A 24,431-nucleotide genomic window follows, 5' to 3' on the forward strand; every position below is an offset into this window, starting at 1 on the left:
ATTTTTATTTCTAGAATCATTGTATCAGACTAAAACTTCTCTCATTGCTATCAGTGTGTTTGTCAGCTGAAGTTCTGAGCTCATCTAAATATTGTATGAGGTTTAGTGAACAGTGAAAATAATCTTTCTAAGACCTGTCTCACTAGTGGATTAATCAATACAATAGTTTCTCTTATAGGAAGTTATTGGTAGTCAGCATAGTTTATGGTCATCTTTCTGTTTACTTTTTGAGCTACCCTCTGCAGCTCCATTAATTCTGGTTCATTTTAATTCAGTGAAGATGCCCTGAAAATTTTGTAAGACAGACATTTAATTTTGTTTGGGGAACAAACAGGAAGCAACCCCAACCCAGAAACAGTATTCTCTATTGGAATATTTTGATGTTATGACATAATATGAAATATAATTTTTGGAAGGGCAATCAAAATGAAATCTTGAGTGTATTTGAAATCAAAATGATCTGGAGGCACAGCAAACACAAGGCATTTTATTTATTGCAGTGAAGCTTTGCAAAGAAGAAAGATAAGGGTGGCTTGGTAAACAACTAGCTTTTAGATAGCAGATAAATCTGTAAAATGAAAGCACAGACTGATGGACAGAAAATGTTATGTGTCTATTCTCTGAGTTACATTATCCATTTCACTAAGTGAAGCAGCAGACTGACTTTTCACCTCTCCTGTGGCTAAATAAAATGGCAGCCACTGTATTTAGTCAAATTGTCATTTTACATTAAGCATTTCCAGGAACTCATCCCAGAAATATAATCAACACACTGAAAGCCTTTTCTGAAAGGGGAGAAAAGGATAATGGTAAAAAATGAGTGAAATACTCAGAGCAACATTTCTTTTATAATATTTAAGGCTGGCACCAAACTTAGATGAAGAGGATCATAATCTCCTGCTGTGCTTCCTGAAAGTCTCATTTTGCTTAAAAGGAGGCTTCATTTAAAAAACTTGCTAACCGTGTGCTGCACTGAAGGCAATCTGCCTCTGATATTTTTAGTGGAACTCTTTGCTTTCCCACAACCCTTTCCTAGTGTGGTGGGGATTTCCAACCTCAAAACTGAGGTAAAACACAACCTAAAGGAAGAGGGTGGAGTGCAGAATAGCTGTTGTGGCCAGCTGATTGCTGTGGGCTCATTGTCTTTAAACAAGCTCAGGAAAACCTGCTTTGAATTCTCTATGGATCTCTTGGCACTAAAGCAATAGGGCTTTGCTGAGGTTTATTATGTAGTCAGGGTGAGCTGTGTGCTTTTGAACTTAGTGTGCACACCATAAGCATCTTTTGGGAGTTAAAAAGATGAATGAGTTAAAAGAAATCTGAGAAATAATGTGGGAGTGTATTGAGACTGTCCCTGGGTTTTGACTTACTCCGTTGTACCTGCATGTTGTAGAGAGTATGATCACCAGGTAACCCGATGGAGTGCATTGATTCAAGTTACAGTCAATGCTGAAAAAAACCCCATGAATTGAAGATGGAGGGAAAACCTCCCCTATAAAGACTGGAAATGGTTTCATTTGCCCTCTAGGTGTTGTTTTATTTAAATAAATAAATAATGTAGCAGGAATTGCATCAAGAGGAGTAAAGGCTCCCCGACCATTTTTTTTGGTCATAAATCTCAAAGATTTTGATCTAATATTTTATATGTTTATTATCCCCCCTTACTCACCTGTGCCTTTGCTCTAAATGGCCTCTTTGTCACCAGCTGTTGGAAACAGGGAGAAACATCCCCAAATGGAGATGCATAACCTGAGGACTGGGAGTACACTTGATGCCTTGGAGTGGCTACCTAGAACAGAGGCTAGACAAGGTGAAGAGAATAAAAGTAGATCTTTATTAAAGGCCTTCAAAAGGTACACCTTGGGCAGTCAGAAGTCTCAGAGGCTACAGCCAAGCTGGACAATGGTCATGAGTTTTTCAGCCAGATATGTTTGGTCTATTTACATATCAGGTATTAATCCTCCAATTACAGCTTCAGGTTAATAAGTAATGAAGTCATTACCTGAAGTTTGCTCCCCCCAATTCACTTTTGTTTATACATTTTGGGGCCTGAGGCTGTAGGGTGTCCTTGGATCTCAGGCCCAGAGGGATTGTTTTGTCTGACCAAACATGGAAGTCAGTTAATTAGCACTTTTTATGGAGTTTAGAATTATGCACTAATGCATTACAGCATTTGAAAAATATAAAGGCTAAAATCTTAAGGCATCATATTCTGTACAGGACATGATTTAAATCAGTGGTGTTCCTAGTAGTGTTAACATGGTGGCTGAGTCTTTCCAGATAGAGGAAATCCTCATCTGCCAACAACCAGGCAGAAAGGGATGCAAAACAACAACAAGTGTAGTGTAGGTCAGCTCTAATGAGGGAAGGGAAATGAATGTTTGAGTGCCAGCCCCTTGGCCCTCAGTGTCTGACAGCATAACTGGTATTAGAGAGGCAGCAGAATCTCAGTATTGCTACACCTCCTTGTAGTAGGGCACAAAATAGTTGTGGCACCTTTGAGTCCCATCCAGTTGTAAGCTTTACTCAATGCCTGTTTTCATGGCTGTGCTTTGTCTTTACCTGATGATTTGCTTGCCCTTCAGAGTTTGAGAAACTCTCTCCAAAAATCAAGTGATGGTTGCCTTGTTTTTTTTTTAACTCCTCGGCTAAGATTCTCAATACTTTTCACACAGAGTATTTTGGAAATTCTTAACCAAATAAAAGTCTCCTTCTGTGTGTAATAATCTACCTTCCTGCCCTTTCACTTCACTACACAAACATTATAGATCTAGGAGACTTTAAAGCTCTTACATTACTCCCCTTACACTCTTGAACTTGCCTAGAGGATTGATTATTTTAAATATTCTTCCCAGTCCATGACCTCCCCTGATGGAATCAGCCCAAGGCACATTGCTTGCTGTTGAGTTATAACACTCCAGGCTTGAGCAGGTTTCTCATGGTTTTGCTGCTGATGCTGTTAAAGAAAAGGGTAGTTAGTGCCTGGTGCACCAAAATTGATGCATTTCAATATGAAGTTGGGGGCTTGCACTAAACAGAGACATTTTGCACCTAATTTGGTTTAAATATTTATTTTAAAGTTCTCAAAAAATAGAGAGTATTTAGTGTGTTAGTGTTGTAGGATGTTGTTGCTGTGTTTCTTCAATAACTGTTTGATCAAAAACATTAATAACAATTAAAAACAAGACAACACCTTTCATTTTTCATACACCTAGGCAGATGGATCCTCAAGCCCACAGCAAAACTATACAATGTACAAAAGAATTGTTTTATCTTTGCTGACTTCTTGCTGCCTCGGGGACATGATGTAGCGGTTGTTTCAAGTGAGGATGTGTTAAGCATTGCCATGCTGTGGGGAGGTTTTATCTGGAATTTTCCCAGGATGTGTGCTGATGTTGTTTTTTCATTTCTGTGAAAGGCCTCAGTACTTCAAGAAGCAGATTGATCTTGCCTCAACCCTCACTTGGGAGGAGAGCTTCCCCCTCTGCCTTCTGCTCCTGGCGTTTTCTTAGCTGGCAATACATCCATTGTTGGCAAATATCCAAAATATCCATTGTTCTCCTTCTCTTTTCATCCTGTCACGTGGGTGGATATGAGTAGGTGCTAATCTATAGCTGTAAAGACAACATATTATGGACAGAAGAATAGTTTATTATAAAGTAAAAAAAAAAATCTTTTCAGTTCACAATGCCATTTTCATTTATATAACAGTTATCTACAACTGAAAAATAAACTACGGAGAATTTGCAGTTTTGCAATGTGTGGGGAAGGTTAGGCTCAGACACAAGTGCAAAATAAGTTTATTTTACAGTTAAACAAATAATTAAAGTAACCAAAAGCAGTATTAAATAACTTGTGCTAAGTTTTTTTTGAAGTGTATACCAATAGAGGAGAATTTGTGCTCAAGTGCCCTCTACTAAAGGGACACTGTTGTTGTCTGCCATATCCTATTGTTATATGAAATGTAACATCCTTCATCAAAAATATGACCTTTCCATGGATATTGTGAATCAGAATCAGAAATTTATTAAGGAGGAGATAGAAGGAGACGAAAGAACTTTATAGTTTAGAGGGAGACACTTGAACACCTGGTCCACAGAAAGTTATGGTTATTTGTACATCTAAAAAGCAAGAAAACTTCCATGTTAACAATACTAACCACCCTAAAATCTATTTTCAGTCAAAACTAGCTGGCTCCTCACTTCTGAAAAGTAAGGACACCTTAATAATTTTATTTTACATTTGGTTTTTATTTCCATATATTTCAGATACTTACACTCAGGGGTTTAAAGAAACTGAGGTGGAAGTTTTTCTGCACAACTGAATAAATTGGTGGCACTGTTAGTGTCCCTTCACTGACCTCGATAGTGATCATGTGGGCACATTTGCTAGTCAAGTAACAAGTGTTGTAATTCATGTACTTTGTGAATTAATTCAGCTTTAATAAGCAGAATTGCTAAATGGTGTCAAATTATTGGTAGAGGTTTTATGGATCAAGAGTTTTTTTCTCTAGAGATGTGACTGGCTAACAAGTTAAGCAGTCTTTTTAAAGGAAAAATGAATGGAAAAACTGGAAGGGAGTAGAAGATTTTTGCATTTACAAAATTAACTCATTGTCTAAATTTTACATTACAGCCACAGTGTGGTAAGCACGTTTAAAAATGATATCACATCATACATACAGTGAATCTTGCAAAATATATTGTTAGCTTTATGCTTGCCATTATACTGAGTTGTTGCTTACACACCAGATAAATCAGTCTTTCTATAATAAGGATTTCCAACAGCAGCCCTGAGTTTAATATGTTGATACCATACAAATGGCTGGTTTAGGTCTTGAATTTGTAGTAGTTACATGGCTTGAGATAACAAGCACTTGTTGTATAGTCCTCAGTTACAGTGCAATAGATCATGTGTCTGTAGCAGCTTGCAGGTGTGTATGCTACTTATTTTAGTTAATAAATTCTCATTGCTACTTTTTTCTATATAAGATTGTTGGTTATAGCCAGAATTTTATGGTTAGGAGCACATATTTTTTATAATGGATTCCATTACAGAGAACAATTTGCCAGGCTGCCCTGCAAATCCTGCAGATTTGATCAGTGCTCTCCAGCAGTGTCACCACCAGAACAGTTTATCAGAAAAGGGAATGAGGCAGTTGCTCATGAGCTTCTCACCTTTTCAGCTTATTTCTATTTATTTACTTGCTCCAGGACTCTGAATTTTTTTCAGTGTTTCATATGTTGACTCCTTCCCTCCTGCTTCTTCTGACCTCTTTCTTCTACACACACTTTTACAGAGAGATTAGAGCATCTCAAAGATGTGTTTTTATGAACTGACTGATTTTTATTGTCTGCCAAAACTGGAGAATCTTGCACAACAAAGTCCCCCAAAAGACACTCTGGGCAATGCTTCATATAGAAAAAAGTAGAAGGGAAGGTGAAGGCATTGATTATTCAAACCATTAAGCCCTTCTGGGTTGGGTGTTATACTTTAGGCATAGCAACTCTCTAAGTTTTCAGTAAAGTATTGGACAGGAATATGCCTTTCTGTAAGTTCTATAAAACCCCACTGCTGCAAACAGTTATAGAGCTCTTCTTTTAAGTGGATAGTTGTCTAAGAAGAAATGAGCCCTAGGTAAAACAGTCCATTAGTTTAATCAGCTTATCACAAAATCCTGCCAGTCGCAATATGGCAGAGGTAAAACTCAGTGAAATTACTGCCTTTTTGCGCAGTGGCTGCTTGTGAGCTCCCAAGAGGCTGCCTGCACCTCCCGAGCCACGCTGCAGAGCCTCCCTGCAATGGTCTTTTCACTCTGTTTCCCTTGGCGTTAATTTTGAGACTTACTAAATTCAAGTGAGGACATAGCTTATTCAGCTGTCTCACCACCACATGTATTGTTTCTTTTGTTGTCCTCCCTTTTCATGCTTTTCTGAGACTTTTTGAATGATAAATGAGTGCTCTAATTAGCTATTCAGCAAAGGTAAGAACTTCTTGAGCTCTACTGGCTACTGAAATTCTTTCTTGTAATACATGTACTTTTAGCCTGAACGTGATTTATGTACTGTAGAATAGTTACTAAAAAAATCCCCTGCTTCATGAGAGAGGAAATGTTCTTTTTACTTCAATAGAAAACATTTTCCTATGTGTTTTGCAAAATGTAACTAATTTCTTTTACTCTTTCATTGATTGGATTTTGCAATTCAAAGCATCTTTCACCAGTACACTTGTATGTATTAAAGCAAAACAATTTGTCTGAAATGAGATGCTTCACGCTCAATTATATCTAAATTTCTCATCTACAACTCTTGATTTCAATCTCGGGTGTCTGTGCAGCTATTGAGGCTGAAACAATGTAGAAAGGAAATGCTGTTATTTTCAATTTGTAGCAATTATACTCAGAGTGTGGCAGATGTGGTGGTATTGAGTTTCTGCACATGGTTCAGGCAGGCAGCTTGTGGAAAGGATGGCTGATTTCTCTTATACCTGTGGCTGTGTTCCTGAGTATGGACTGCTGGACACGATGTCTGAAAACAAACTCCTTCTGAGCACAGCAGTGCTCTAATGTGCAGTTAAATCCTCCATGCTTAGGACTTAATCATTACCAGAAATAGGACTTCAGTCTATGTTTATCATAAAAGATATGGCTCTGATTAAAGTAAATCTTCCCACATAAGTAAATGCTTAAACTCTGCTCTAATATGAGCATGCAGAAGTCACTGGTATTATGGGTATGTGTCCTTTGAGGCAGATTAGCAAGAAATCAGGAGCATTACTGCTGCCTGCATGCAGCTACTCCCACTAAGTCTGACATACTCAAGAAGAGCAAAATACCATGTCTTGATTTAATTATTAGAGAGAGTCTGGAATTGTCTACCACAATCCTGCCTGGAATTGAATAGATGCACAGTGGAGCTGAATCCTCAGAAGAGTGTTGGGAAGCTGTAAGTGTATGCTGCTTGGCTGAGCTGAAAGTTGTGAAGCCACTACTGGCATTATTATTATAGATACTCTGGTAGGACCTGGGGCTTGGTAAAGTTCTAGAGCCAATTATGGCTCTGTTCTAAGATATGCAAAATGTTATTTTGTCTAAATGTAATTTAGTGTATGATATTTGTAAGTGGCCTTGGTGTGGGGTGTGGAAAGTACAGCCCTCTGTGCCTAGTGCTCTAGGCCTGCAGAGCTGTGCCCCATGCTGCTCTCTCTCTTTCTGAAAACTGGTCCACAGAGTAGAACAGCTTTGAGAGAAGGAACAGAAAGCAATTGTCACCATCATATGCTACAGCCACCCAGTGGGAAGGTGGGCTTGGAAAATGAAGGTGATGGGGAGATCATTCAAAGCATAAAATCAAGGTCAAAATGACAAGGCTGACTACACAGTTTAGGACTTCTTTAGGTTCCACCTTCCAATTAAAGGTGTTTTCTGGAAGTCAGGCAGGCACATCTGACTTGGCATCAGGAGGTGCAACTGAAACCAGTTCACCATGTCCCAGATGAGTGTTGTGATCCTGTGGAGAGGGCACAGGGAGGCTCTGAACTTCCCTGCCTCCTTCTGTGACCCTTCCTACCTCCTTGTGTGAGCCTGTGCCCCTGCTCTGGGAGAGCTCAGGCTGTGGCTTCAGTGGAATGCTAGCCTCTGTTTGACAGTCTGGTCAAATCCATGCTCTGGGAATAACTCTTGTCTGCTTTGAAGCGGTGCTAGTAAAAAAGAGATTCTACAGAAAATTACCTCCTGCTCTGGAGAATACAGAGAGCAGCAATGCCTGAGACAATTCAGGGCATTGAGCTGCCTTGATCTCCCCACTCTTTAGGAGCATCCAGACTGAGGGCAGGAACATTCCTTTTTTTTAAGCAGTGTTTCTTCAGGCACCTGGAATCTTGCCTGACTGTTTTTGCTGCAAGTCAGCTTAACTTTGTACCAAGAGACTGCTTGATTTATAATGATTTATTTCTTTGTTCCTGTGGCATTCTCTTCTACTCTTGTCCCTTCTCATGAATACTTTGGCCAGGTGGTCTTTGTTTTAGTTGCCATCCCACACAGAACTCAAATTTTAAGCAGAAAACAGATTTACCTATGATGAGAGATGATCCAGGTGTGTGTGTGTCTGTTACAACAGAGACATCCAAAGCTGTTCCTTCTGTGTTGATCCTGCCCCATAACTCTTTTGAAGAGTGGTTCAGAATAAGGAATGGAAAGGGTGAGCTGTGCCATCAGTATGGAGTCCGCAGACTGACTCAGGCTGTACAGATAGTTTATATGTTGTGCACCAATTCCCAGGGCACAATCAATTTTTGTTAGCCTTCCGAGTGCTCATTATGTAGGCAACTGTGAGCATCTATGAATCATTTTGAGATTACATTTCTTTTGAGTATGAACATAATGTAATATGGGCTGTTAAATTAAGCATTGCAGACTGTAAAGATAGCTCTGGGCCAGATTTAATTCATACATTTAATGGACAAAAAAAAGTTTCAAAGAAGCAAACTCCTGCTGATCAGGTAATGCTGAGTATAATTAAGTTGCATTCTGTTAAAGGAAACTGTCAGCAAAATAAAATGCCAGGTAAGGTGAAGAATACAAAAAGTGCAATGCGCTTCTAAACTGAAAAACTGCCAGCTTACCTGCAGCTTGCTTGTTCCTCAATCATTCTGAAGTTAGATGAGTAAAAGAAATCAGCTTGGAAAGAAATACAAATACGTTATTACCTTCCATTTTGGGAAGCTCAGGGTTGTATTTGTTTGTGAAGCAGGAGCTTCAGCTCCATGCAGTGTGAAAAGAGATTGTGCCATCTAATCCCTGTAAAAGCAGAGAGGAGTCATGTATTAAATTGCATTACAGAAATACTAATAGAGAGTTTTCAGTTTCTTTAGTCATACCATTCAAAGGAAGCCAAGTGCTGAGAACGTGCAAATCAGGTCTTTATGAATAGACTGGTGTTCTGCAGAGTTTCTGATTTGGTTGTTGCAGTCTCCAGTACTTTATGTGTTTTCTGGATTAAAAAAAAATTGCATAGTTGTATTGTCACCAAGATCCTACAGATTAGAAAAAACTCTAACCAAACTCTCCTACCTAGTGTTTGAAATTATCAGGGGCTTTTCTACTCTAAATTTATTTCTGTTACATCCCTAGAAATATATTTTGAATCTTGTGAATAGGAAGCTGATGGGTTGTGTGGGGAATTTTTGGCACATGTTCAGAACGTTTAATTTTTCTTTAATTCTGAGATGTTCTCTTCCAATAGTATTTCATTGTCATAAGTAAGCTTATGAATGTGGGTAACCTTGCCTTGTGTAAAGCAGAAGCAAGATTTTTGTAGAATCAACTTTCAGATCTTTGAAGCGTTATTGCTGCCACTTATTACCAAGAAACCACACCCACCAGCCAACCAGTCAACAAAAGAAATGCTCTCCCTCCCAAACCCCTGAAACACTCTTAAGTACTTTGGGCTGATAATTTGTTTACAGCTTTCCTGGTAGAGGCTGAAGTAGAAGAATGGTTCATTGCAGAGTTGCATCTTATTCTTGGGGCTATTCATATGAACTCTTCTGTCTGGGTCTACTTTGAAGGAAAGTTGAAGTGTGGCAGAAGGCTGTGTAAAGATATCATGTTTTGTTGTATCTCATGTCTGGCAACACTCACAGAAATAACAGCTGTAAAGGAACAGTTTCATGTGTTTATTTCAAATTCCTGTGTTTTGGTGACTGTATTTTCCTTAGTGAGGAATTGCTTTACTGTCACAGATGGAATACAGGATAAAAAACTATTGTATCCATCACAAGATAGGAAGTGTAGCACTAGTTTATAAACCTTATGAATACTGGGAGACAATTTTTTTCAAGGATTAAAATCCCACTTATTCAGGTGTAGCAAAATGGGAAAAACACATAAAGAAGATTCTTCTGTATTTTATTAATGAGAGAAAGCTGAGGAATAGGAGGAGAGGTGGCAGCAGGACAGAAGAGGGTCAAAAAGAGCTGGCCAGGGCTGAGGAGAGGCTGCAGGGATGTGGGTAAGGAACAGGTCTAAATTTCACATTGAAGGGAACACACTGGGAAGGGAGAAGAGTTACTGATTTAACACTAAAACAGCTATGTGGAGATGTGTGGGGACCAGAAGAAAGGACAGTGTGAGGTAAGTATCTGCTTCACATGGAGGTGACTTTAAGTTTTGTTTGCCAGGCTTTTCCAGAAAGTGCCAGAGCTGGAGGCTATGACATATGCCAGGCCCCAACATCAGTAGCTGCTCATACAGTGCACTGAGCATTGTAAAGTTGAATTGATATTCAATTATATATCATTGTGTTTACTCATTGGGCACAGTCATATGTGCTTAAGTTTCTGTGTGTGAGAAGTAGCAAATGAATGCATTTGAAGCCTAAGGTAATGCAGTACCTTGTGTTCCATGTATGAGTTCCATGGGGCTGGGGGGCACAGCCCTGCCAGCCCTGCTGCCTCTGGTCACAGAAGCACTGCAGATGTGATCTAGAGTGTTCAATTACCAGCATAAAACTTGTTTGCTGTATAAAACTTGAAAGCTACTTACCCTACTGTGAAGGTGTCTGTCAGTCTGCTTTAAAATAATGCACTGCAAACTGGAATTTACTGAGCTAATGCAATGCCTTCAGGGAGGTTATGGTGACCCATTAAAAGAAAGGGCATTGTCAGATAATTTAAGCAACTTTGAGAAAAAAATGCTTCAATTTTCTTTTTTTTTTTCAAAATGCTGCTAATGTGTCCTTTTTTGGCATTTGAGGGTGAGAGAACACTGATGCCTCTTTGTTCCAGAGCCTTTCCTTGCTTCCTGGGGCTGTGCTGCTGTGGGCAGGTGCCTTCTTTATCCCAACACGAGGTTATCTCCTGTTGTGGAGCTTGGGCAGGAGCTGACCTGGGGCTGCAGCTCCTTGTGCTGGGGTTTCTGCAGGCTCCAGCCATCCCCTGCCCCCCATCCCAAAGCCCTGTGCCATGCCTTAGCTGTTCTCCCAGCTCTGCAGCTCAGCCTCCTGGCAGATGCTCTGCCCTGCCTGTGTTTAGGTCCATGTTAGATGTCTGTGTAGGCAGTATGGGCATGATGTCAGTCTGTCCTTGCCAGGGCAGCTTTGTTTGGTTGTGAGTGTGATAACACAGACTCTCCCTCTTCACAGAGAGCATCCCAGTGCAGGAGTTTACCTGCAAAGGAGGTGGTGGAAGGAATTTTTATTGTACCCATTTGGAACACAATCTGACTAAAAATACAACTGATACTTTGCAATATTTAGTGCTGGTTTTAACAGAGTTATGTGCAAGTTGAAATAAAAGCCATAGTTTATATGCCCCTATTTAACAGAAAATATGTACAAGCTGGCTTTTATTATTGGACATATTCCTTTCACCAGCATCACACCTTATCTAGCAAAGCAGGATTTCTTATTTGTAGTACTTTGTAAGCAAACCAGTGAGAGATTCCAAGTCAGAACTACAGTTTAATAGGAAAATTACAGAAACAACAGCTTAAACTGACAGATTCAGAATACAACCTGACACCCTGCTGGTCAGGGTGGTGATTAAATGGTGGCTGCAGTCCTGCTGGATTGATGGATGTGGTTCTGTCAACGTGGTGATCCTGGAGAAAGATCTGATCCTTCTCCAGTGGTGGTTTTTTAGCTCTTGTCCTCTGGGAATCCCGTGGTAGGTGCTGCCCATGGTGTTCCAAAACTCAGATTATGCACAGGCAGGAGTTCTTGGTTCCTCTCCTCAGAGTGGGACATCTCACAATGGGACACTGTAATTCTGTGAGTCATGCTGTGACACCTTGGTGGTCCATCAGTGACAATGGTCCCCTGAGTGAGTTATCAGGGCTGACTCATGGTGAAGATCAGGAACACTGCCCCACCTGTTTTAACAGCTTATGGAGATGGTAAGACAACACATACTTTTGGTCACATCTTACATTGTAACCCAAGACATTCTGTTTTTATGAGCTGATGATTGCTATTACTAGCAGGCAAAACTGATATCTGAACCAGTGAAACCATTTTGTTGCTGTGGAAATTTCAGGGTGTCTAAAAAAAAAATAGAAATGTGCTTGTTATTCTGTGCTTTGGTTTCAAATATCCTTGGCCAGTTTGGGTCAGCTGTCCTGGCCCTGCTCTCTCCTGCTCCCTGTGCTCCTGCTCCCTGCAGAGCGTGAGACACTGAGAAGTCCTTGGCTGAGTGAGCACTACTGAGCAGCAGCTAAAGCATCAGTGTGTTACCAACATTATTGTCAGACTAAACCCAAAACACAGCATGATACCAGCTGCTAAGAAGAAAGTAAACTCTATCCTAGAGAAAACCAGAACATGTATTTTATTTGTTCAATTCTCTCTCTTTGAAAGAGACCCCTGAGCAGTTTGGTGTTTTCAAAGTATTTCTTTAGTATCTTTGTGCATACCACTTATACTTATGAACTGCTTATAGCTGTGTTGAAGAGTTTATTCTCCTGAATTTTATCAATGCAGTATATCCACAAATTCTTAATATTCAACTTTTGTTTTCACAATTTTCTTGTGAAGTACCAATATTTGCAATTAAATAAGGAAGTGTTACTGTTTTATTTATTTGTGATTCTCTGATGGGCAAGCTGGATAGGTTATCCTATTAATCTTAAAACTTTAAGTATTCTCTCATTCTGCTGCCTTCTGGCCTTTATTATCCTATAGCAAGTGTGTAACAAATTGTGTAGACTATCTAAGGTACAGAGTGCCCTCACATAACCCACTTGACTGCTCAGCATAAATGAGATTTTTAATGGTCTGGTTACTTGTCATTAATTGGCTTAGACAGGCTTGAATTTTGTCACACATCTTGACCTTTATTGAACCAACAACTTTGACAAATATAAAGGTCAAGAAATTCTGGCCTTAACACTTCTTATTGGATTACTTTGCTCACATGCCAAAATCCAAATCTCTGGTTCTTATAAGTGCTTCTATAAATACACATAATTATTCTAGTACCTGAGTGGAGCCAGAGCATTAAATATGTTGTACATTAACAATGGTGTGATTCCTGTTCTTCTGACTGAAGTCTGCTTCAGTCTTTGAAGAGAAAAAGCTATCCACAAAACTGAAAACCACTCTACTTCAAGGTTTTCTACTGTAAAAAAAAAAAAAAATTACCTTTCAGATACTACTGTCCTTAGGAGGCTTTTCAGAGGACCCTTTATGCGAGTGACATCAGGAATAGCTCTGAGTCTTGAAGAAGACTGAGGCAATGAGAAGAGTATCTATTTTCAGGTGGCACCCCCACGCTGCCTTGCCCAGACTCACCTCTTCACCCTCCTTCATATGTCTTTTTGTTCACATCCCAAGTGTGATGAGTAATGTTTGTTCTTTAAAACATAAAATCTTACCCTGTATTACAAAAATGAACATATTTCATGGAGGAGTTGTCTGTAAGATTCAAGAGGAGAATGAAAGTTTATAAACTGTCTGTAAATCAGTATCTTATTTAAATATTGAATTTTATACATTTCTCTACTTCCATGTTACTGATGCAACATTTAGTACTCTTGGGTTCAATAGCTGAAGAGAATAGCAGCATTTTTATCACAAAGAAGTAAATAGAAAGGCAAAACCCCAAACCCACTTATTTGTGAAGCAGCTCTTCTATTTGTGAGTGTGATTCATTGCCTGCTGGTGCTCTCTGTAACCTTTTTGTGAATGTAGGGCACTGTTGTCTACCCGTGTGTGCTGCTCTTCTAGTGCCACGAGTCTGTAGCTATTAATAGTCATTTCCAGCCTTTCCTGAATGGCACTTTTCTTTCTCTGTGCTTCATTTGTCCCAGGTGTTTGTGAGTCTTGTAGCTTTGACTTTTGTGAGCTGTTATTGGGCCAGACACTCTCTGTCAATATTCTCTAAAATCTGTGAGGGCAGGAAGAGTGCAATTTACAGTTGTGCTCGTAAATGGCAGAAGCAAATATATTAATGAACCTGACATATGGCTTTACATGAGGAAATTCTCAGTGGCTCTGCCCTTACCTGAAGCCCTTTAAAGCTGCCCAAGCTGCATGAAAGTATCAGGAATGTGGTTCACACCTCTAAATAAGTGAGGCATTTTATATATACCATTTGAAGTGTTGGTCTTTAATTTTATGAGTAGAAGTAAGTGACCATAAGTCCAGAGTAAGTCAGTTAATGAAAGGTTACAAAGTGTTCAAGGAGCAAAACTAGGGACTAGCAGGAATTCTGAGCTCATGCCTTTGTAATGGGACTTCTGTCAAAGCACTTGGGGTCCAGCACTTGTAGCAAAAGCTGAAGAACAGGACGTGTCAGATAATGGCAAGAACTGTAGAGCGCAGGGAGGTTTTGTATTACAGGGACACATAAAAACTGCTTGGCTTTTATTATGCATATGTACCACCTATCTTAAAGTAAGACAATCAAAAGCTGAAACTCCTTCTGGTGGGGGTGCAAAATTGCAGATCAGCCTGATTTGCTTCTGAGTCTGGAAACCTTGTGATACTGAATAGAGATGTCCTCGTTGTCATATGGGGAGATAACATGAATGAGATTATTTTAAATATAGAGGCTCATCTTAACAAGTCTATTTATATTCCTTCTTCCACGTGAGACATATTGTGCTCTTCTATGATAGTAACAAGATCTAGTAAGTGAACAGAGTTATGAGTTGATCAACTTAAAAAGCTTCTCAGCTTCATGTACTTCTAGACATTGAAAGGCAGTATTTTAGTGTCCAGAGAAGCTGTGAAACAAGCCTGACCTATTTACTATCCAATTTAAATTGTGGTGCGCCTAATTGCCCTACTTTGCTATTTAGTTCTCTAAACCAGTCATCTAGCTTGTTGTATTTTTGTTATTGACAGAATCCTGCCGAGTCTTTCATTTTGGAGTAAAATCAACATGTGTAGAGACAGCTGCCTTCAACTGATGCTGTAATTGTTCATGTTTTCTCAGTCATTGATACTTTTCCCTGTTGTATGTTTTCCACTCAGTATACACTCCCTGAATATAAGAATACCCTCAGGAAATTGACATAGCATACTTCTGCTCCTAAACTCGGGTTTTGGCATACAGATTTATTATACAACAATGAATTACTCTAATAAATATCAATTTAGGTGCTTTTTTTTGCCCTTCAGGTTATTTTTGTTAGTGTAGTGAGACAGCTACTATCTACTCACTATCTTAGCACACATAATATAACTGAATTAAATCCTGACATGAGGTTCCAAATTCATTTTGAAGGTCAGCAACCAGAGAAGAGGAAAGACAGGAATAGTCAATATGTTAGACAGAGCAATGATTAATACAGATATCTGTTACTATATCAGAATCCTCATCACCCGATCATCTGTTGATAAAGAGCTATCAAAAGGGACATTAAATGAATTTTCCAGCTGTCCTCATCCTCTTTTCCCTGTTCACTCTGGCAGGTTGTGGCCACATGTGGCCTGTTTAATAACACTTCTGAAATACCTATTATGCATCGTTACCCTGCACCAGCACAGCAGATGAGCACAGCCCAGTCCAATTCTTTGACTGTAGCTTCTCCAGGCCAGGGGCTGTAACTTCTGTTTATGATGCTTAACATAACGAGACCTTGATCTTAAGTGAACAGCTAGTTGAAAACAAACAGGAAATTATCATTAATCTTGGAAGTTGTAAAATAGCATCTTGTGGCTCAGACGCCTAGATTGGTATGATTTTAAATAGGAACTTGTTATGAAACAGTGGATAAAAAGTAAAAAATAATCACTGCTGTGTTAAATCCCAGCTTCTAACTGATGCCCACACCCAGGGTCAGTAATATTCTACTTCTCCTAAAGGAGTTTTTACTGCACAGATTTAAAAGGTGTCAAAATGTTCTCACAATTTAGTGCATAGTCAATGCAACATCATTTTGATTGTTTTAAAATTCTGTAGGTGTCTTAAAAGATTTTGGTGCAGTAAACACTTTTCTTTCACTTCTTCAAATCAATATGGACTTCATTATGACGTCTTATTTCAAGGTTAATATTTCTGTATTGTGTGAGATGGTAGTTTTAATGAAATATCCAAAATAACCTGTAATTGCTTATTTTAAGAAATTTGATAATTATTTTGCCTTAAAGCAGATAATTTTGTTCCTGTTATATTGAAAAATACATTATTATTTTCTTTTCCCATTACTACTAAGATGGATATTTTTCAACATATTAGAGGATCATTACTAAAGCAAAATAGACTTATGAAACTGGTAATTTGTCTGTCAAAAGCAGACCACAGATGTAGCTGAAAGAGGTACACTAATGGAATGGCACTAATGCAATTTCGCAAATAACTTAATGAAGCATGTAAAGCATATTTCTTCCATTAAGCACACATAGTATGGAGTCACATCTTGCTTACTGGGTGTGAAAAATATTTTTAATTAACTTAAACATGAAGAGACTCTTCAAGGTTATGCTCCTAAAAACCATTAAAAAGTGCAAAAAGTCAGAGAAGGCATCAGAAAAAGCAAAACAACAGTATCAGGTGAATAGAGCACTGAATGATAACAGATGAAAGCAAGGCAAAGGAAATGAATAGGCACTACTATAAAACAGGGAGTTTCACCATGAATTTATCTCAAGTCATTATGTCTTAACAAGAATGTGTTTAGAGGAGTTAAATACCAGATCCAGGACTATTCCCATAAGCCTTCCAAGCCTTTCCTTTCCTAAAGGTCAGTGTGATGGAGCATGCAGTCACCTTCTCACAGTGAGAGTGTGCATTGCTGAAAATCTATACTGCCAATTACAATTTCTCCAGGGTTCAGCATGAGCTCAGCCCACTCTGGTGGGCAGGTTCTGTTTGTGTCATGCTCTGATGGCACCAGAGATGAATGCCCTGAATGCCAATACAATGTTTGCCCGCATCACTCAGGGTCACCCCTGCAACCCCTGCTTAGTTAAAAAATAACGTAAAAATCATCTAAACATTTTCTTTCAAGTTGGAATATTTTTGTTGAAATGCAAAAACAATTGCCAGTATTTCCTATGGTAGATGATAGTAAAATATTCTCTGTGTCTTGTTTAAAATGTCAGATATCAAGGAAGCAATGTTTGTAGTCCAACTGGCCAGTACTGACAGGAGAAAAAAGCTTATCTCTGTTATTTCAGTTAGGATTTTACTTGTAAAGTTTTGAGTTAGCAGAGAATTCAAGAATAAATTTTATTCATCCAAGCATTTTAGTATATCCTCATGTTCTTAGCTAATGACAACAAGTAGTGAAATTGGATTTCTGTTTTAAGCCACTTGGCTGATGATCACTTGTGTTATAGAGACCACAAATTCATCAAAATAATGAAAATACAATTTTGAGTTGAATTAAAAGAAAAATCATTCTGTTCTTTTTATGAATTTAAAAGTAGAATGTGGGTAATGTTGAGTAGAATTTTTTGTTCTTGATTTTCTCAAATATCAATATAGATTGATATTTGCTTCTTATTTCCAAGACAAATTCTTTCAGCTAAGAGTTCAGTGCAGATTTAGCAATACCAAGACATAAGTCTAATTGCTTAAAGAACCTAGTAAAAATTATTTACAACTGAGAATAAATTTTAACATTTTCCTTCAAGGCTTTCTAGTCTAACTTGAATATTTTTAACTCAAACCAATTTTTTTCTGAAATGTTAAAAAGTAAAATGCAATGTACTAAGAAGCATTGAAGCACCTTTGAAATTAAAGTAACTATAGTCTTTATTAGAATTACAGGTAGCACAATGGAGAGTTTACATTTTTGTCTCCATATGAAATGGAATTTATACAGTTACTTATGGTCTTCCCTCTGACTTTCTCCTTTAGTTATGGTGCCCAGGAATGAATTAGAACATGTGCTAGCATATTACAGTCATCAGCCCAGTTTTAGCAGATTGAATAAAAGACATTGTGTTGTGCTTGTTTCATTATTAGGAGCTTCCCAATTCAAAATGGCAGGCAGGGAAAATTGCTGTATTCCAAATCCTCCAAATCCTTTTTTTTCTAGCTATGAATGAAAAGGCCTTTTTATTGATTCATAAAAGAAAGTTCCTTTTATGGAAAGTTCCTCTGAAAAACTACCATAGTCATCTCTAAATGTGAGAACCAGTAAAGAACAATTGCAGCAGTTCCTTTCAGTAAATGACCATAAAACAGGGTGAAGGTTTCACTAACCTTAGTGATTTCTTATTTTCCAGTTCTCCTTAGTCATCCACACCAACATGATTGATCTCAAGTATATTGGATGGTAAAAAGTTTTCGGAGTTAGCAAAAGATTTTACTGAAAAAGATTTGTACTTACCATGTTTTCAAAAGACTAGGATTCCTGTTTTAGCATTGTCTGGCATTTCATTGAAAATCTTTTGGGATATATACTCCTAATTAGAGCTTTATTGAAGAAGACTGGGAAAATCATTCATTGGTTTGTGTAATAAAATCTCTGAGGGAGTTTAATTTACAACATCTGTATTCATGATTAATTTCTATGCAGATGTTTTGTGTGCAGTACTGCTAAAGTCAATGGAAATCTGCAGTGGAAAAGCTGTACATTTACCCACCCAAATTTCCCCCCAAGGTAGCTCATCAGGTGTAAAGTTTTGGAAATCAGATTTACGTGCACTTCTCAGCTACAAGGTTAATTTCCCTCTGGCTGCTACCTGATAAGAATCAGACATTAATATCATTGATTTCAGCTGCTGCACTCATATTAAGCCTGTTTAATGGAAGTTCACTTATTTAAAGCACTGCAGTGATGTAGAACAAATAGGGCAGTGAGTTGTAGCAGGACTTTTGCTGTTTCTTGTTTCTTTGCTATGACAACATGGCAAAGAAAGACCCTTTTTTCCTTCTGGGGTTTAAATTTTTCCAGAATTCAAAGCTAGTGTTTAGGCAGAAGGAGAGTCCAGCATGTGACCTGTCAGATTTGAATTCTCAGGAAGCATGATGAAGGCAGAAAATTTTCTGATACTTGTTTGCTTGTCCATAATGGTAATTAACCTGTGTATATTAATTAACCCATATCTTAAAGTGGTTTTCAGAACTTGGTCTTTGTTATGAATTCATAAACCCTGTTCAAAAGGGGAAAAACCTAATTAGAGTATAAATGATATGAAATAAAAACCATCAATCAGTAAACAGAAACTACTTTACATAAATTTGAGTCAAAGTGTCTTTACAGAAATTGAATGTTTCTCATGCTGAATTAAAGAGATCAAGAATGAAATTGCTAGAAATTCATAAAACCTACCAAAGGATCATGCCAATAAAGAAAGTATCACTTGGAGTTCATAAAATTGAAGTAATATTACTTGAAAAAAATATTGTATGTCGTTTTAATAAAAAAAAAATTCTAACCAGTAAAACTAGGTATGTATGCATATATAAATAAATATAAATTACCAAAATTTTAAAACTTTTTTGAATGCCATTATAGATGATCCATAATAAATGTTTCTTAATAGTACCCTTTATTTTTATTTTAAGTAATTGGTCTACCTGGAAATCCATATTTTTCATACTGGTATTTTTCATTAATAAAAAGACAAAGCCTGATCCACTTTCTGGATGTTATCTATTTGTAATAGACAACCTTTGTTTTGGAGGAGTTGCTTAGAATTCTGTTTCTGATGGTATTTTACCAGGGTTAAGAGAAAATAGTGTGTTTGTCAGACAAATATCTTGAACAATTTTTTCCTGTACATCATTTGTATACACGTCATTTCTGGAAATTCCTTTTGGTCTACAAATTAAATGTACCAGAATTTTTCCCCCCTCTTAATATATTTAATATATCTTAGTGGTGCTCTTGGCTCTATTTTTGGAGGGTTACCTGGCATGGAACTTTGTAATGCCAAACTTTGTGCTGAATTCTTTTGTTGGTGCTCAGTTAAATCAGTGGGGTTGCAGTGGTGTGAAGAGGGGCCCAAGAACTTCAGAGTTTATTTCTAACTGTGAGAAGAGATATATGAAAATAGTGATCAACTCGGGGACTTTGGTGGCAAACCCCATGTAATTGCCAGTGACAGCATCCATCAGCTGGGAATTTCAGCCCTTTATATTAAGATATCAGCTGGATGATATGCAAATCCAAGCATTTTTTTCCTTGTCATCTGCAGATATCGGTAGTCTTTGAGTTTTGAAAGTATATCAATGCTGTATTTTCAGAATAGGATTGCTTCAGTTGGAGAATTGTAAGGACATGAGACAGAATCTATTTACAAAAATGAAATTATGTTTGCCAATGACAGAATGTACACTGATGAAACTGTGTGGTACAAGAAATTCTGTAGTGGAAATTAAATGTGAGAAGACTTTGATTAAATAACTGCAGAAACCTGAAGAATTTGAGAGTGCTGCACTCTGTTTGTATTGCCTTTAAGAAAGATTACAATTCTTTACCAAATGTTATTGATTTCAGAGCAAGTTTTCCAGCTTCATGTTCTTTGGCAACAGGGTTAGTAGCTGTAGAACTTTACATTACAGTTTTGATGAGAGAAAGAAGAAAGTGTCAGAAGCAAGAACAAACCTAGCAGAAAATTGTTGAACTGCATAAAATATATAAAATATAAATCTTGAGAGTAGTGAGGTGCACAAATCAGTTATGTGTTTTGGTATTGATTTCATTGATCCAGATAACGCAGAAGCTTTATTTGATATCAAAGCACATCTCTGTGTTGTGCTGTACTGTCCCAGTGTTTAGCATTTTGAATTTGTTAGTTTGGACAGGGACACAGGCTGATTCAGCCAAGCCTGACTGAAGGCAGAGGGACAGCTCGGGGGACACAGAGCCACCACACCCCTCAAGAGCTGCATGGGAAGGGTGGCCCTGCCTTCCTTGAGCCTCACCCCACTGCAGGACTAGAAACTAATTCTTTTTATGAGGCAAGAAAAGCAAGGTGCAGCTGGGTTGGATTTCTTTCCGCAGGCAGCATATGCTCCCTGACTGAGGATGTGGCTTGTAAACTCGCTGTCATGGCAACCAGGAAACCTCCCGGGCCCACTGCTCAAGGATCCTGCTCAAGAAGTTCCCCAAAATAAAGCACAACAGCAGCCTGCAAGAAACCTGCAAAGGGAGCAGGTGGTGAGGATTTAATGTTCAGGGAAGGTGAATGAAAAAGGTGGTGCCTTGGAGAATTCTCTATTTTTGTACCTCTGTGCTTTTGTCAGCGAGACTTGAAAGATGTGTGGGTTACTTGGACAAATGGGGACAGGATTTAGGGAGTGCACTGCACTGGTTGGGGATTCACAGGTGGTCTTAACCTTGATTTACTCAACATGCAAAGAAACAGATCAATACAATGCCAGTTGCAGTAGGAAAAAGCTTGACATGCAGGAGGACCAAATCCAAGAAAAGCTGTGACAGTGTAAGGGCTCTGTGCACTGTCTGTCCTCATCCTGTCCTGAATCCTTTTGACTTTGGGGATTGAAAAGGCAGAGTGACCAGCAGGTCCCCTCAGCTCTGTGCTGCAGTGATCAGGTTGCTTCTCTGGCACAATTAGTTAATTCACAGGCTGCTTGGGCATGTCTGTGTTGATGTGAAGGTTATGGCTTCCTCTGTGTTAATCCCTTAAATGCCTTTGCTTCCCTGTGCCCCACTGTAACTCTGACCTGCATGTGAAAGTGTGCCTCAGCAATGGAGGTTTTGGCTCCTGCTGTTGCCTAGGCTATTACTGAGCGAGAATTTGAAATTTTTTTTTTTTCCAATCAGAACTAGCAGTTTGGTCATAAGAAGGGTCAACATTCTTTGAGTAGTTTTTAATCTATGGCATGAGTGTTTGGCAGTTGTGGTTATTGAGTTGCCTTAACAGCTTCATGCAGCTTATGTTGCTACCCCTGTGCTCTTCCCCTCTTCTTCAGAAAAGTCAAGTGCTTTGTGCATCAAAGCAAAGCCCTGTGGTAAAAGACTTTAATGTGCAATTTCATCCTGAGTGCTCAGATGCAACTGATTTAACTTGCGTGACCTTGGTATTACTCTGGTTGATATTCAATCCATAATTTCACACTTAATCTTTCAAAACATTCAAAAGAGGGAACAAATTTTGTTCCATTTTAACAATAAGTGTTGCATCTCATGTAGTCAAGGTCAGTCAAAATAGAGTAACTGAGCTGAATCATAGGATTAAATTCTCAGGGAAGATTGGACATAATCAATTACAATTAAAAGGCTTAGCAACAGAATTGTAAAATTACTTAGGAGATAAGTGCAAAATTTTGTCATTTGTTTATGGATTTCAGGAGGTACTTTTCTCTAAAATGCTTATGACCATTCTTGAACTAAAAAAACCAGGACATTTAGTAATAATAACAGGTTGCAGTCTTTACTCATAATGTAGTTTACCTGTGCTGCTCTTACTCTCTCAGTGGGAGGTGTGTGTCCAGGTGCACCAAGAGCACACTTGAGGTGCCACAGGTTCCCCAGAGCAGGGAACACCATGACATGAATGACAGAACCTGCCAGGATCCTGGCACTGAAATCCATCAGGTGCTGAGTGGTATCTTCACTCACAACTGGAGAATGGACAGATCTGTCCCGAAGGCGAGTGCCTTCAGAACCTTGTCCTGCAGTGACACGAATGCTGCTCCGGAGGTTTGCATTCACAGCAAGGTTTCCCTAGCAGCCTTTTGTAGCACCGTCCCTTAGCTGTCCTCACTGCTGTCTCTGCCTTGGACCAAGGTCAGCTGGGCTCTGTGGTTCACCTTGTTGCAACGAGCAGTCTGCTGTTCATGGAGACCTCCAGTTTGCTGGTGAGGTAAGGGTGGGACCTAGAGACAATGAGAGCCTGACAGCCCTGTTGCCTGTGTGAGTGGAATTCTCAGATAACCCTCTCTTGTGTAGGGGTAAGGAGCTGTAGTATGATAATTAATGCAGTGACAATTATTTATTGCACTGCAAAGACTGGAATAATTGCTGGGATTTAAAAAATATGTAGAGAAATACATAGAGCAATGTTTGACAAATAGAGCAGAAGGTACGTTGTGGACAGAAGTGGTGTTTGACTGAATTTAGCCTTTTAGTACAATTACTTAGGATCCAGTTTACTTTCATGTGGCAGTCGAGCATTTTTCAACAGGCAGTTGATTATTTTTCAGATATTATTCAAGGTGAGCCAGTCTATCAGATACTCCTGGCATGATGAGTGGATGTCCAGGGGTCTCAGCCAAATCAAAATTTCCATGGTTGTGAGAGCATGTTTTCTAATGTACAATTTGAATAATTGCTCAGCAGAGTGGAAGTGAGTGGTATTAGGTGCTGTCTGAATTGATTAAGTCAGATTGTGTTAGATTTAGTGATCACACATTCATGTGCGCATGTACTTATGGTTCTGGGAGGAAACATTATCTCATGGAAAATATGACATCTTTCTTTTGGGCTTCTGTAGGATAAGATGTATCCTGAGCTGCTTGAGCAACTGATAGTTTGGCTTGCAAAATGATTAAAATTAGAAAAGATTGCTAATAGAAAAAAACACTAGAATTTAATGCAGGCTTAATTTTATAGGATAATATAATGGTTTGGATTGGAAAGAGCCTTAAATATCACCTAATTTTGATACACAATAAAAGAAATGCTGCTTTTTGAAATTATTATAAATAATATTTTTACTTTAAAAAATAGATGTCTGGATTTAGATTGAAACAGGTCAGTTAATTCAGCATGATTTGTGAATAGTTATATTTGATTGAATTATAAATAGGGAGTATTTATTGATTACCAGAGGTTTTGAATTGGCTTTAATGTAACATTGTTGTATTTAGACAATGAAAACAAAAAAATGAAAAAGAAAAAAAGCCCAAACAAACCCCTACGAAAAACCAACCCCAAAATGTCTCAGTGTGTCTTTTTGGTCTCCCACACAAAGTATCACATACTTCTGGAGACAGTAGTAAATAGATTATAAAGTTCATACAGTGAAAAATACAGACATTATAAATGAAAATCTGGTATCTTAAACCCAAGATGACGTATATTTGATTTTGAAGTACAGAATATTCAAGTATTGTGTCCTGAAATGAGTATTGAATGTGAGAACTTAAAATACTTTCTTATTTGTGTTTCAGCAGGCTCATAAAGATGAAATAAAAAAACAGATATACCTCTTCAAAATGTTGTGGTTTTAGAACTAGTTGTCACATTACCAAAAATTCTAGGTAAAAAAAGTCTTCTCCTGAAGACTAATGCAACAAATGTGGCTGGTTTTATTTTTCTTTATTCGACTGCTCCTTACAAGCCTCATTATTTCTTGCCCTATGCAAGACTCCAAGTAGCTATTAGAGCATTTAAATCCCTGAAAGCAAAAATATTCTGCATATAGGCCAAAATGTTCTCCTTATTTTGCTCTCTATGGCATTGCATCTCAGGAAATATGGCTGTCTACCAGGAGCTGACTCAAACACAATGAGGTGGAAAAACATGACCTTCAGAAGAATGATTTAGCATGTAGATTGCAGAATAC

General features: G+C 38.3%; 2 long non-coding RNA genes across 2 annotated transcripts in view; one reads left to right on the forward strand and one right to left on the reverse strand.

Annotated features, from left to right (window-relative positions):
* Positions 1 to 3,394: 3,394 nt before the first annotated feature.
* On the reverse strand, positions 3,395 to 11,671 carry LOC135304093 (uncharacterized). The gene is made up of 4 exons (XR_010365532.1): positions 11,514 to 11,671; positions 8,878 to 8,990; positions 8,623 to 8,797; positions 3,395 to 3,614 (listed from the first exon to the last, which is right to left on the reverse strand). It is a non-coding gene; the product is annotated as an uncharacterized LOC135304093 (long non-coding RNA).
* A 173-nt stretch (positions 11,672 to 11,844) lies between these two features.
* LOC135304431 (uncharacterized) overlaps positions 11,845 to 24,431 on the forward strand; it is a 112,138-nt gene continuing 99,551 nt past the window's right edge. Inside the window, exon 1 of the long non-coding RNA XR_010365823.1 lies at positions 11,845 to 11,893. This is a non-coding gene — a long non-coding RNA (uncharacterized LOC135304431). The remainder of the gene's footprint in view (positions 11,894 to 24,431) is intronic.

This window comes from Passer domesticus, chromosome 7 (genome assembly GCF_036417665.1).
Source record: "Passer domesticus isolate bPasDom1 chromosome 7, bPasDom1.hap1, whole genome shotgun sequence".
NCBI classification, from domain to species: Eukaryota; Metazoa; Chordata; class Aves; order Passeriformes; family Passeridae; genus Passer; species Passer domesticus.